The sequence below is a fragment of the Lonchura striata genome, chromosome 2 (genome assembly GCF_046129695.1).
Source record: "Lonchura striata isolate bLonStr1 chromosome 2, bLonStr1.mat, whole genome shotgun sequence".
NCBI lineage: Eukaryota > Metazoa > Chordata > Aves > Passeriformes > Estrildidae > Lonchura > Lonchura striata.
Genome location: NC_134604.1, coordinates 114353978 through 114366107, shown reverse-complemented (window position 1 = coordinate 114366107; position 12130 = coordinate 114353978).

Genomic DNA, 12130 nt, shown 5'->3' with positions numbered 1-12130 from the left:
TTGCTGAATTCTTTAACATCAGTACAAAGCCTGATCTCGGAGTCGTGCAACACACAGGAAACCAGGTGCCCACATTTAAATTGAAACCTGCTCAATCTCGTGCTTGGGGAACACTTTTGCAAGTTTCCCAAGGAGAACACTGCAAAGGTAAATCTTGTCCCACCTTGTAGGGGGAGAAAAGTAAGAGACTTTCCTTTTCACATCTCAGTTTGTATGGAAATCAGGCAAAATGAGTGAGTCATTTCAGTCCTGTGCAGAAAAAGAAAACAGACCATGAGGAGCAGCGTCGGGGCTGGTCTGTGCTGTGAGGATCTGCCACCATCCCATCCCCAAACCCCACCAGCCCAAACTGGAGTGACCCCCAGATGGAGTGATTGCCAGGAAATCTGGAGAAGGAGATGAAAATATGTATAAACACACAGAACATGAAATTCTGCACTTGTCATGCTCTGACTTTGACCATAGCTCTTTCCCCATCACATCTCCCTAATGATGTTTGAAGATGGATTTGCTGCCAAACCATTTTTGCTGTAAATTTTTTTTATATTCCTGAGCTGAAAATCAGCATGCATCAACACAGACATTGATACTCTTCCATATACAATTTTTGTTTAATATAATTTGAGGCACAAAATCCTGAAACTGTACAAAATTCTAAATCCTGCTGGGCCTGACAGACCACAAATTTTCTGCCTGTCGTTCCTAAGAGAAGACTGTTTCAATAAGTCTGAGAAGTTGAAAAGACCATCTGTTGGTTAACTTTGACACCTGAAAATCACAGGCACATCTCATTTGAATTTTCAAGGTTATTGGACTACATGCACTGTTGTATTTTTATTGAACCATAGACACTGATAAAGCGATTTCAACAAAAGATCAGCTTTCACCTCAGAGGATGTGGGCTCAAGTTTGCCTGTTGCACTGTACTAAAACAAATATGTTTGTCTGAATTCTTCCAACCAAAGAGCAAAAACATCACTGGGAGCCAGTGAGTTCTGATACAGAGAGAGAGCTGGCTCAGCTTTAGTCCATGTGGCCAAGGAGGCCACTGGCAGCTGGGCTGGATGAGGAATTGTGTGTCCAGCAGGAGCAGGGCAGGGATTGTCCCTCTGGGCTGGCTCGGAGAGGCCCCTCCAGGGCTGTGCCCAGTTCTGGTCCTGCAGGAGAGACCTGGAGGGGCTGGAGCGTGTCCAGGGCAGGGAACGGAGCTGGGAAGGGGCTGGAGAATTCCTGAGGGAGCTGGGAAGGGGCTGGAGAGTTCCTGAGGGAGCTGGGAAGGGGCTGGAGAATCCCTGAGGGAGCTGGGAAGGGAATGGAGAGTTCCTGAGGGAGCTGGGAAGGGGCTGGAGAGTTCCTGAGGGAGCTGGGAAGGGGCTGAGCTTGGAGCAAAGGAGGCTCAGGGGGACCTTGTGGCTCTGCACAGCTCCTGCCAGGAGCAGGGGTCAGGATCTTCTGCCTGTCTCAAGTGAAAGAATGAGAGGAAATGGCCTCAAGTTGCATCAGGGGAGGTTCAGATTAGATATGAGAAAAAAAATTCTCTACAAGAGAAGTCAGGCATTGAAATGCACTGCCCAGGGAGGTTTGGTATCACTGTCTGTGGGAGTGTTCAGGTGAGTCTGGATGTGGCCTTGGGGTTTGGGGTGATGCTGGTGGGGCTGGGGTGGCACTGGGTGATCCTAGAGGGCTCTTCCCACCCTGATGATTCTGGGATTCTGTGATCTCTGCTTGCAGTTGTATCCCTGTGATCTCTCATTGTAGTTGTGCACATGCAGACTTGTGCTGGAAGTCCATAATTTACTGATGTATGTTTAATTTTTGTGTGTTGGATATAGAGAAAAACTGCACAGAATTGCAAGTGAAAGTGGAGAAATGGAGGCCAGAAAAGTTGTGTCTGTTCTATAGGAGCAAAAGCTGAGCTCAGTTTTTTCCCTGTGTGCTGTAATTTCTGTGGTAAATTGTTAGTGCCTTTCATTTACAGTATTCCTGAGAAATGCCAATGGGCTATTTCCTTAATCCAGATGCACCAAAAATAAAGCTATATAATATACTTGGAATTTTAATATCAGGGATAAAACCAGAAAAACTTTACAAAGAATCACCACTGTAAACAAGCCATGCTGTATGTATTTAATTTATCTGCTTAGTACAGAGGCAGCATCTGTTTTCAGTGAGATGCTGCTTTTTTAAAATTTTCTTTCTCGAACTCAGCAGCTGGAATAAATGAAACAGCAGCCAAATTAACAGTTGGAGGGAATGATTCTGCTGGAATGAGGGCATGGAAGGACAGTTGAGGAGGACAGTGGCAGGAGTTGTAAGCTCAGGATGTCCCAGGAATAAGTCCCAGGCACCTCCATACACAGCTCCATCTCAGACAAGTTTCTTGCAGTGCTGCTGATTCCTCTCTTATCACTTTCCTCCCACAGAGCTGCAGGAAGCAGAGGAGTGAAGGAGAGGTTGCTCTGAACCCACCACACATCCATGATGTTGGAAAATTCCTGCAGGACACGGGCCACAGTGTTGCAATAGGAATAAACCTGCCCCTCTCCGCTCTGTAACTGGAGAGCCAAACATTTTGGCCTCAAGTCACGTTCTTAAGCTTCTTCCTGGATTCCAGTTTCCAAAATACCAAAGTATAAATTCTCTTCTTTCTTCTTTTGCTCTCCAGCCCTTGGGCTCACCACCTCAACCTGCTCCAGCAGCTGGGAGTGAGGGAGCTGCAGGAGCAGGCAGGGCTGGAGGGAAGGACGGAGCCCCAGGAACCAGCAGGGCAGGACAGGGGTGAGATGAACTTCCCAACCCTCAGCAGCTGCCTGCCAACACCCTCAGGAGGTGCCATTGGGAAGAGGAGCCCCTTGCTGCTCAGGAAGGACCATGAATAAATGAAAAAAAAAAGGTATTTTGGATGGGTGCATGGCAGAGTGGGCAGACAGTGAAGGGTTGGCATGGCTGGCCACAAGGAATAGGGGAATGAGTTTAAATTGCCTTTATTCCAGTGAAGAAAATTAACTGTGTTTTTAATCATCCTAATTAAAGTTTTTATCACACTAGATTGTCTTGGTTAGAAGCAGGGCTCCATTATAACTTGAACAATTAAGGATCTCTGTTTAAATACATTTTCTAGCCCTGTGTTTTCTCTCAGAGGGTCTGAACCTTTCTAACACTTAGGTCCCTCCATGCTGCCAGAGAGAGCTGAGTGGATTTGAGAATAGTACCTGGAATATTCTTCATTTCCTTCTCTCCATGGCTGTGTGGCACTTCAGAGCTCTGGCTGCTGGTTTGCACTTATGGAATGTTATTTTCTTTAACAGTGCCACTGGAATTAAAATGTAAAATCCCCCTCCTGTCCCCTTCCCCTTTACAATGCACCCACATTAGGAGCCCACCCAGGGAAAGGATCAGCCTGCCAGAAGCTGGAATATTTTGGATGAGAAACCCTACACAAATGCAAGATGATAGTGCTGATAGCATTAACTACCTTGTAGCTCTGTGTTTCAGGCGTTGGAGAAGACTGAATGATTCCCAGACTGTGTTTGCAGTAATAGCTTTGCACAAAGAGGTCACTTAGAGATAAAGTGGCAGTTAATTCAAACCAGAATTTCAGGCTTAGCTTTGCCTTTTTCCCTCCTCTTTGAAGGAAATGAGAGGTGACACAATTGGATTAGCTACACATTTTAGGCTTTTTCAGAAACTGGGATATTATTTGCTGAAAAGATTGTAACAGTTCCAGGCTGATAAATGCAGTACATTGTTTTTGGCATACATATCAATTCTTAAAACAAATGCTCTTTACCAGAAATTTTGTAGAAGCTCTTTTGGACTCTGGATAGTCTATTAGGTAAATATGGGCTTTGCAGCACTATAGGAAAATGTAGAGTTTTACAGAAGCTTTTCAAAGCTTGGCAATACCATCCAACACAGCTTCCTTAACTTGATAACAAAGCTCTTGAGATACAAAGCTCTTGAGATAAGAAGAGTGAGGGAGATAGAGAGGTACTTTGATTGGCAAATGTGTCAGGAACAGAGATACAAAAATGGGAATCTGTGTGAGGCTATTCGAGAAACCCGAGAGAAGCAAAGGATCCTTTTCTTCTCCAACACCACAGGGATGTCTGGGATCACAGGAGGTGAGAGTGATCCAGTCTGCCAAGGAATGTGTGAAAAGCTGCCTTCTAGAAAGTGCCTTTGTTCTGTGTGCACACATTTGCCAGTGTGGGGGTACAAATTCAGGTTTTATCTGCACACAGGTGCCTGTCTCAATGCAGATACAGACTGCAATTACTTTAATTTAATTGACCTTCATTTCAGTAACTGCTGGCAGCTCTTCAGAGAGGACCATTTCTCATAGCTCTTTCCATCATTCAGTTGGTTTCATCTTTGCTCGAGTTCTGTGAAACATTTTCCTTGCTGTGGAGCTCCAGTTAAGGAAGGATTCACCTGCTTTGGAGTCTGCTCCCAGACCCAGAACTGGCAGGACATCTTGTAATGTGCTGTGTCCAAACACTGTCTTGCCAAAGCTGGAACGAAATTGCCTCGTTCAGTTTTGATAGCTCCAGATTCCTGGAGGTTCAACTTATTGGAAATCCAGAGCCCTTTCCATGGCCTGGCTCTGAGGGCCAAGCTCCAGAAGAAAATCAGTGTGGCTTAGTGAGTTCTTCTGGACAGGAGCTGCCTTTTTGGACAGCAGGGAGGAAAAGTCACATCAGCGCCCACGGTGTGGCCAGGACCAGGTGTTGCCTTCTTGCTGTCCAAAACCAGCTTATCTCCACCATCCAGGTGGGAATTTTGGATGGTTTTTGAGACAGGCTCACCTGTGTGTCTCTCTGAGTTGTCATCCCCTGCCTCAACTGGCTTAGTAGAATTTTATCCATTATATTCACTGGAAATCTTTTGGCTTTGGTCACAGTAGAGGTTTTTCCTGCTTTGATTGACCTGTGAAAACACCTCAAACCTCCTGTGCCCAAGTGCAGGGCTGTGTTAAGGGATAGCTCCTGCCAGTCCTCTAAGGTGGCTTTGGCTGATTTTCAGGCCACTGGTTGGCAAGGATGAAGAAATCTCCCTGCAGATCTGCTGGGATATATTCAAGGAAGTGATAAAAAACCAAGTGAAGGAAGTTATTGAAAAGTACACATAGTTAATGATGGTGTAGATGAGCAATAAAACAAGGCAATATGGGGAAAATGTAAACAAGCCAGGCCTGAAGGGAAACAAAAGAAGTAAAAGTATCTTGCAGAGCACTGAAAAAACCACTCTTAAGACTGGATAAACAGGGAGAGATCTGAGGGAAGATTGGGAAAGCAAATTGCAGAGCAGTGTCCTAAGAGTTAACTTCTGTGGAAATGCAGTTGGGCCAATAATACCAACAATTATAGGAGGAAAAAAAAAAATAAAGTGGTGAACCACATAGCCCAAAGGTGAAGTAAATATGGAAGAAATATTTTGAAGCCTGCCTTAGCCAGCTTTAGGAGATTGCAGTTCATCCCTGCAATGCAAACACTGTGGACAGGTTTGAAAGGGCTCAGTTCATCCAGCAGAAAACTCTGCTCCAAGAAGGAGTTAAAAGGAGAAGTCCTCCAAGAAAGGATAAATAGCACAGCTGGCCTTTGAGGGACACAAACATCTGAAAAGGTGTATTGGAGCAAGTGGAGGTTGGAGGTAGCTGAGTAAAGAAAAGAGTGGAATGAACCCTGAGGAAAAGAGTTCCTTTCATTCCAAGCAATCCAGAGGTGTAATTCATTGTCCTGATGAAATCAATTGTCAACAGGCTGCACTCAAGGCACAGGATAGGAGACAGAATGGTTCAAATCAGAGAATGTTGCAGTGGCCAAGGTTTCAGAAGCCAGGGAATACATGGAAAAGTGTGGAGTGTGTAGGCACTCCCTGTGTGTCCAGTGTCAATGATTCAGCTGAGGTATGCTGTGGGAAGCAGAAAAAACTCAGGGAAAAACATGGAATTGTAGAATGATTTGGGTTGGAAGGGACCTTAAAGCCCACCCAGTGCCACCCCTGCCATGTCAGGGACACCTTCCACTGTCCCAGGCTGCTCCAGCCCCAGTGTCCAACCTGGCCTTGGGCACTGCCAGGGATCCAGGGGCAGCCCCAGCTGCTTTGGGAATTCCATCCCAGCCCCTGCTCACCCTGCCAGGGGAAAATTCCTAATTCCCAATATCCCATCTCAACCTACTGCCTTTCAGTTTGAAGCTGTTTAATGCACTGATGAAAGTTCTGCTTGAACTCTTCCACCTCAGAGCTGTGAGGATTTATGGGGTTAAGCAAGTGCTTTGCATATTCAAAAATTCCTAAATTTAGTTGATGGCAAACCAGTCTGATTTCACCAGCATCCTTTTGGCTTTTTATCAGGCATTATAAAAGCTGGATGTATTACAGAACAAAGTCACTGCAAGTCTGATGTTAAGGTTCATGTGCAGGTGCAATTGCAGATTTGCCAGATCTTAGGTTGCAAACAAACCTGAAGGAATTATTTAGCAATAATTGGCATGTGGATGCATTAGTTGTAGCTAGAAAAAGGAAGTTATAAAACAAGCAGATTGTTATGTGAACCCTGTAAGCTTTGTCTTAGCCAGGCATTTTGTGGTGCTTGAGGTTCAAAGTGGGGCATTAAAGTGTTATATTTCATGTCAAATATGCATGTGTCAGGACAGAGCATGAACAGTGTGTTTTGGTGGACTGAATGACATAGTCAATAAAAGTAGATAATCAAGCACATAAATGCTGAAGTTGGAACAATACTGAGTGTAAAATACAATCATTTGGAAAGAAAAATGCTGGAAAGCAGCTCTGAGGAGAAAGATCTGGGATCCTGGGGGACAAGGAGATGTCCATGAGCCAGCAGAGTGCAGAAGGCCTGGGGGCATCGGGATGGGCACTGCCAGCGGGTCAGGGGTGACCCTTCCCTGTGCCCAGCCCTGGGGCACCTCTGGGTGCTGTGCCCAGCCCTGGGGGCACCTCTGGGTGCTGTACCCAGCCCTGGGGCACCTCTGGGTGCTGTGCCCGGCCCTGGGGGCACCTCTGGGTGCTGTGCCCGGCCCTGGGGGCACCTCTGGGTGCTGTGCCCGGCCCTGGGGCACCTCTGGGTGCTGTGCCCAGCTCTGGGGGCACCTCTGGGTGCTGTGCCCAGCTCTGGCTCCTCAGCACAGCAGGGCCAGGAGCTCCTGGAGCTGAGCAAGGGCCTGGAGCAGCTCCAGCCCAGGAAAGGCTGAGGGAGCTGGGGCTGCTCAGCCTGGAGAGAGCCCAGGGAGAGGGGCTGAGCCCTGGGTGTCCCTGGCTGTCCCTGTGTGTCCCAGTCTGTCCCTGTGTGTCCCTGTGTGTCCCAGTCTGTCCCTGGCTGTCCATGTGTGTCCCAGTCTGTCCCAGTCTGTCCCAGTCTGTCCCTGTGTGTCCCTGTGTGTCCCTGGCTGTCCCAGTCTGTCCCAGTCTGTCCCAGTGTGTCCCAGTCTGTCCCAGTGTGTCCCAGTCTGTCCCTGTGTGTCCCAGTCTGTCCCAGTGTGTCCCTGTCTGTCCCAGTGTGTCCCTGTCTGTCCCTGTCTGTTCCAGTCTGTCCCAGTCTGTCCCAGTCTGTCCCTGTGTGTCCCTGTCTGTCCCAGTCTGTCCCAGTGTGTCCCAGTCTGTCCCAGTCTGTCCCTGGCTGTCCCTGTGTGTCCCAGTCTGTCCCAGTGTGTCCCTGGCTGTCCCAGTGTGTCCCAGTCTGTCCCAGTCTGTCCCTGGCTGTCCCTGTGTGCAGGAGGTCAGAGCAGCCCCAGGCTCTGCTCCAGGCCCAGCGATGGCCCCAGAGCCCCGGGCAGGGGCTGAGCCCAGCAATTCCCTGCACAGGAGGCACAACTTCTGCCCTGGGCAGTGCCAGCCCTGAGCAGAGCCCAGAGAGGCTCGGGGCTCTCCTCCCTGGGGTATTCCAGAGCCAGCTGGACACAGCCCTGTGCCCTGTGCTCTGGGATGACCCTGCTCCAGCACGTGTCCCCAGATGAAGCAGTAGTCTGGAGGGTGTGCAGCCTCACAGGCTGGAACAAATACATTTGTACTCCCAGAGACCTTTGGACAGCTCTAGTCCGTATTGGGGCCCATAGGGGACTGGCTTTTCCTGTCTGTACAGTAACTTTCAGACATATTTTCTGTGGGTGATAAAATCAGGAGAATGTGTGGGGGTATATGAGGCCACCTGGGTGCAATTTCCTAATAGCACATGTGGACTTTTGTTCTGGGGTTTTTTGTGGCTTTGAGTGCTGGGGTTTTTGTTCTGGGGTTTTTTTTGTGGCTTTGAGTGCTGCTCAGCATCTCAATCCCAATGCACTGGCTGTGACCTGTAAAGCTCCTAGAGAGCATTTTAAACTATGGGTACCTGTAGTTCAGCATCTAGATCCATGTTTAAGGCTCTTTCAAGTGGTCTGCTTTTGAGAAATGGAGAATATTTAATGCCCTTGACACTGACTGACCCAGCCTTCGACAATGGAGGGGAATGTGCAACCCTTCAATTCTTAATTAACTGTTTAACTAACTAACTTATTTAACTAACTTAAGGAAACTTAAGAAAAGCAAGTGTCCCATGCTAGAGACACTCAGAGGGACAAAACAGGACCAGCCTCCTCTCCTGGTATCTTGAAGATTGTATTTAACACCACTTTTCAATACTTGTCCTTGATATATGCACAGTGGTGTTAATTGTCATTAAAGGAGCCTCTTGGTCAGGGCAGTATCTCCCAGTTAAATCTCTCTTTTCTTCACCTGCTGCCATTTGCAAGCCTAAACAGTCCTTGCAAACATTAAAATCAGGAGAGCTCTGATGTGTTTTTCATGCCTTTAATTTTCCCCTTCACATGATGGATGGTGGGATTTATTGTAGCTCAGAGGAACAAACCAGTTGTTATTCAATCTGCCCCAGGCAAGCTGCCCTGGCAACAGCCAAAAATAATAGCCATGGTCCCTGAAAAGATTCTGCTTAGAATTTCTGAAAGAATTCACCTTTGGGGCAGGGAACAAGAGTGGAAAAATGTAGCCCCAAAGGTCAGCATTTTGCAATGCTCATGGCACATGAAAAGAGGAGGTTGTGATGGAAACTGTGGTGCAATCCTGGTGACAGTGGGTGCAGCCAGCAGCCCCGTCCATCTTCCTGTCATGGAGCCATCACTTGCTTCCCCTCTCGTATCATGGATTGGATTTTACTTCCTCTCAAAGCTGAGCTCTGCAGATCAACGATGACAACTCGTAAAAACCTGTAAAAACCTGATCTTGAAGCTGAGCCTTTCCAGCCCTGTCTGGACAAATGTTTGCCCTTGGTGTTTGGAAGATCACTTTCCATATCTTCTTTTGTTATGATCTCTGCTGGTGATAGCAAACTTCAGGACAGTCTTTGTACACACACCCTGTACTGAAAACTCTGTGCCCTTCCCTTTATTACCCTCTTTTTGTGCACTTTCTGTAGAGTTCCATGCTCTGTCAACCTCAGGAGTTGTCTGTAGGCTCACTTCTTAATCCTCTCGGATAAAGTTTGGCAAAAGTACACACTTCAGTTCCTTTCATTCAAGCCAGAAGTTATTTTTCCAGGAAGACACATTTAAAAATGCACAAAGGTACTAATTTAATTTGCTCTGACTTTTTACTGCTGCTTCCTGAGAGGCCATCTAGTCTGGCTATCTGAAACCAGTAGCAGTAATGCCATATTTTTGTCCCAAATAGTCACAACTCAAAGAAATTCTGTAAAAAAAGTACCAGAAAGGTATTTTTGCAAGCCTCTTATTAGTGCTCATGGGAAGAAGTTTCCAAGTAAATTAAACCATTATTTCTCAAGTTATCCTAAAGCAAAGCTCCATTAAAATATTCCTGAAATTTTAAAGGTAAGGAAATAATCTGATCTGCTTGCTGGACTCTGCTGAGAATTGGGCTTGAATTAGAGAATTAGAGATTGTGGCCCCATGGTTGGAGGATGCAGAGTGGACTTTGCAGGCTTAGTGATCCAAACAAACTGAAATCTGATTAGGAGATCCCTTCCTTCTGCTCTCCTCCAAAGCATGCTACTGAAGATACATGAAATTGAAGATGAAAGTTTCTCTTCCATTGAGGATTGCTCCTTCTGCCACATCAACAGGAGGGACCCAGTGGTTGAGGAGCTGTGTCGGAACCCTGGCCTGGTCAGGGTTCTGTGTGGTGGAAAAATCTTTCCTCCAACCCATGCTTCCAAAGAAAACTCTGCAGCCTCTTGTTGTCCAGTCTCAAAGCAGTTTATTGCAAGTTATCTAAAATATTTTCTCCTTGAGCTGCTGTGGTTTGCTCACATCTCAGGCAGAGGCACACACACACCCTGACATCCTCTCTGCTGTCTTCTTCTTCTCTCCCCCGCCCAGGGCTGCTGCTGTCTTTTATATGGTACATTACGTGTTACATGTTTACAGTTTTTCCCCAATGCCTATTACCTATATTAAATGGTGCTTTTCTATATTTTTTATGGTACATTACATGTTACATGTTTACAGTTTTTCCCCAATGCCTACTACCTATATTAAATGGTGCTTTTCTATTCTAAACCAATCTGTGAGTGCCAACATCACCAAGAACATGGAGGTGAGGAAGAAGAAAGAGGAGAAACAGGACCAGCCTACAGTCCTCCATCTTAAAACCTCTGACCCCCATGTAAAAAGTAAACCCCCCCCGTACAGGTGTTAAAACCCCCTTGTACAATACTAAAAAATTCTTCCCTCTACTTTGTGAACTACTTCTACTATAATATCTAAACTTTTGTGACTTCTTGTTCCACCTTCAAAGTTGGTAAATCATTCCATAGCTCAAACTCAAAATCACAGCTGTTTCCAGCTGCCTGCCAGGGTCTCAAATGCTTCTGACCAAGGCCTGGAACCTCCAAAAATGTCTGAGGGACATTTTGAGTTCCAACAGAGCTGGGGTTTTCCAGCAGTTCCCAGAAGGATTCCTGGTCATCAGGGCAGCTATTAACTAGGGAAATTCACACGTGAGGAGAAACCACAGAACACCCAAGTGAGAGACCACCATGGGTCAAGGGGAGGAAAATGACAGACCAGGCAAAGCTGCTTCTGTTTCTTGTGGTCAGTGGCTCTCACAGCTGGCTGCTTCCAGCCCTGCCTCTCCATCATCCCCTGGAGCAGCTCTTCTAGACCATAACTGGGGTCACTGCTTGGGCCAGACACCCTGCTTGCAGCTGAGAGCAATATTGAGGATTATGTCTTGCAGAGTGTAGTTTTCCGTGAGCGTGGATCCAATCCTACGGCAACAAATCCAACCTCATGTTACAGCTGTGACCTGAGGGACCTGGAGAGTTGTCTGCTCATGGAAGTGCTGCAGGAAGCAGCTTTGCCTGCTGGGAAGCTCCCAGCAGTGTGAGCAGAACTTCCCCATGGAGATGTTCATACATCCTGCTGCCTCATGATGTGGCAAACCGAGCACGCACCCACCACAGAGTATCACAAAGCAAAGATACGAGGAGCAGTTCCAGGAATCTGAGGTGAAATTTTGCTGCTTTGGACATTTTGACCAGATTGGCAGGGCAGGGGAAATTAAAATCCCTCTTGGATCTGAAGCCTATTGTCATTTTCACTCTGGTGTGGAAAGCCAGCTTGGATTTGAATTCCTGCTTGTGGATCTTCCCCGTCTCTGGGCAAGAACCAAACCCAGAAGATGCTCATTTCCACAGCTAGGGAGAAGGCAGCCAAATGTGCCTGGGAATGAGTGACTTTTCTCAGGAGGCTGTTTCTCCTCCAGAGCTTTCTGCTACCTGGAAATCCTTTTGCTATCTTGGGTGGCAACATATCAGTATTTCTGTCATCAAGAAGCAAAAATTCTGGGCAGAAAGTTAAATTTGGAAGCTGTCAAAGTCCTTCCATCCCTCACAGGACAGCAGTGGAGCTGGGGGTCTGAAACCTTGAGCCAGCTGGATGAAGAACAACCACCTGATGTGAGCAGATAAGACACATCTCAGCAACTGCAGCCTTCTCACATCCAAACTCGTTGGGATGAAGTTTTGGAAAGCTGCAGTAACAGGATTTCCACAGAGGCCACCGCTCGCTTCACTGAGAACAGAGCTGGGCTCTGCTCAGCCAGATCCTTCTGTGTGAAGCTCATCAAGCAGAATAAAATCCTGTTCCAATTATGTGCT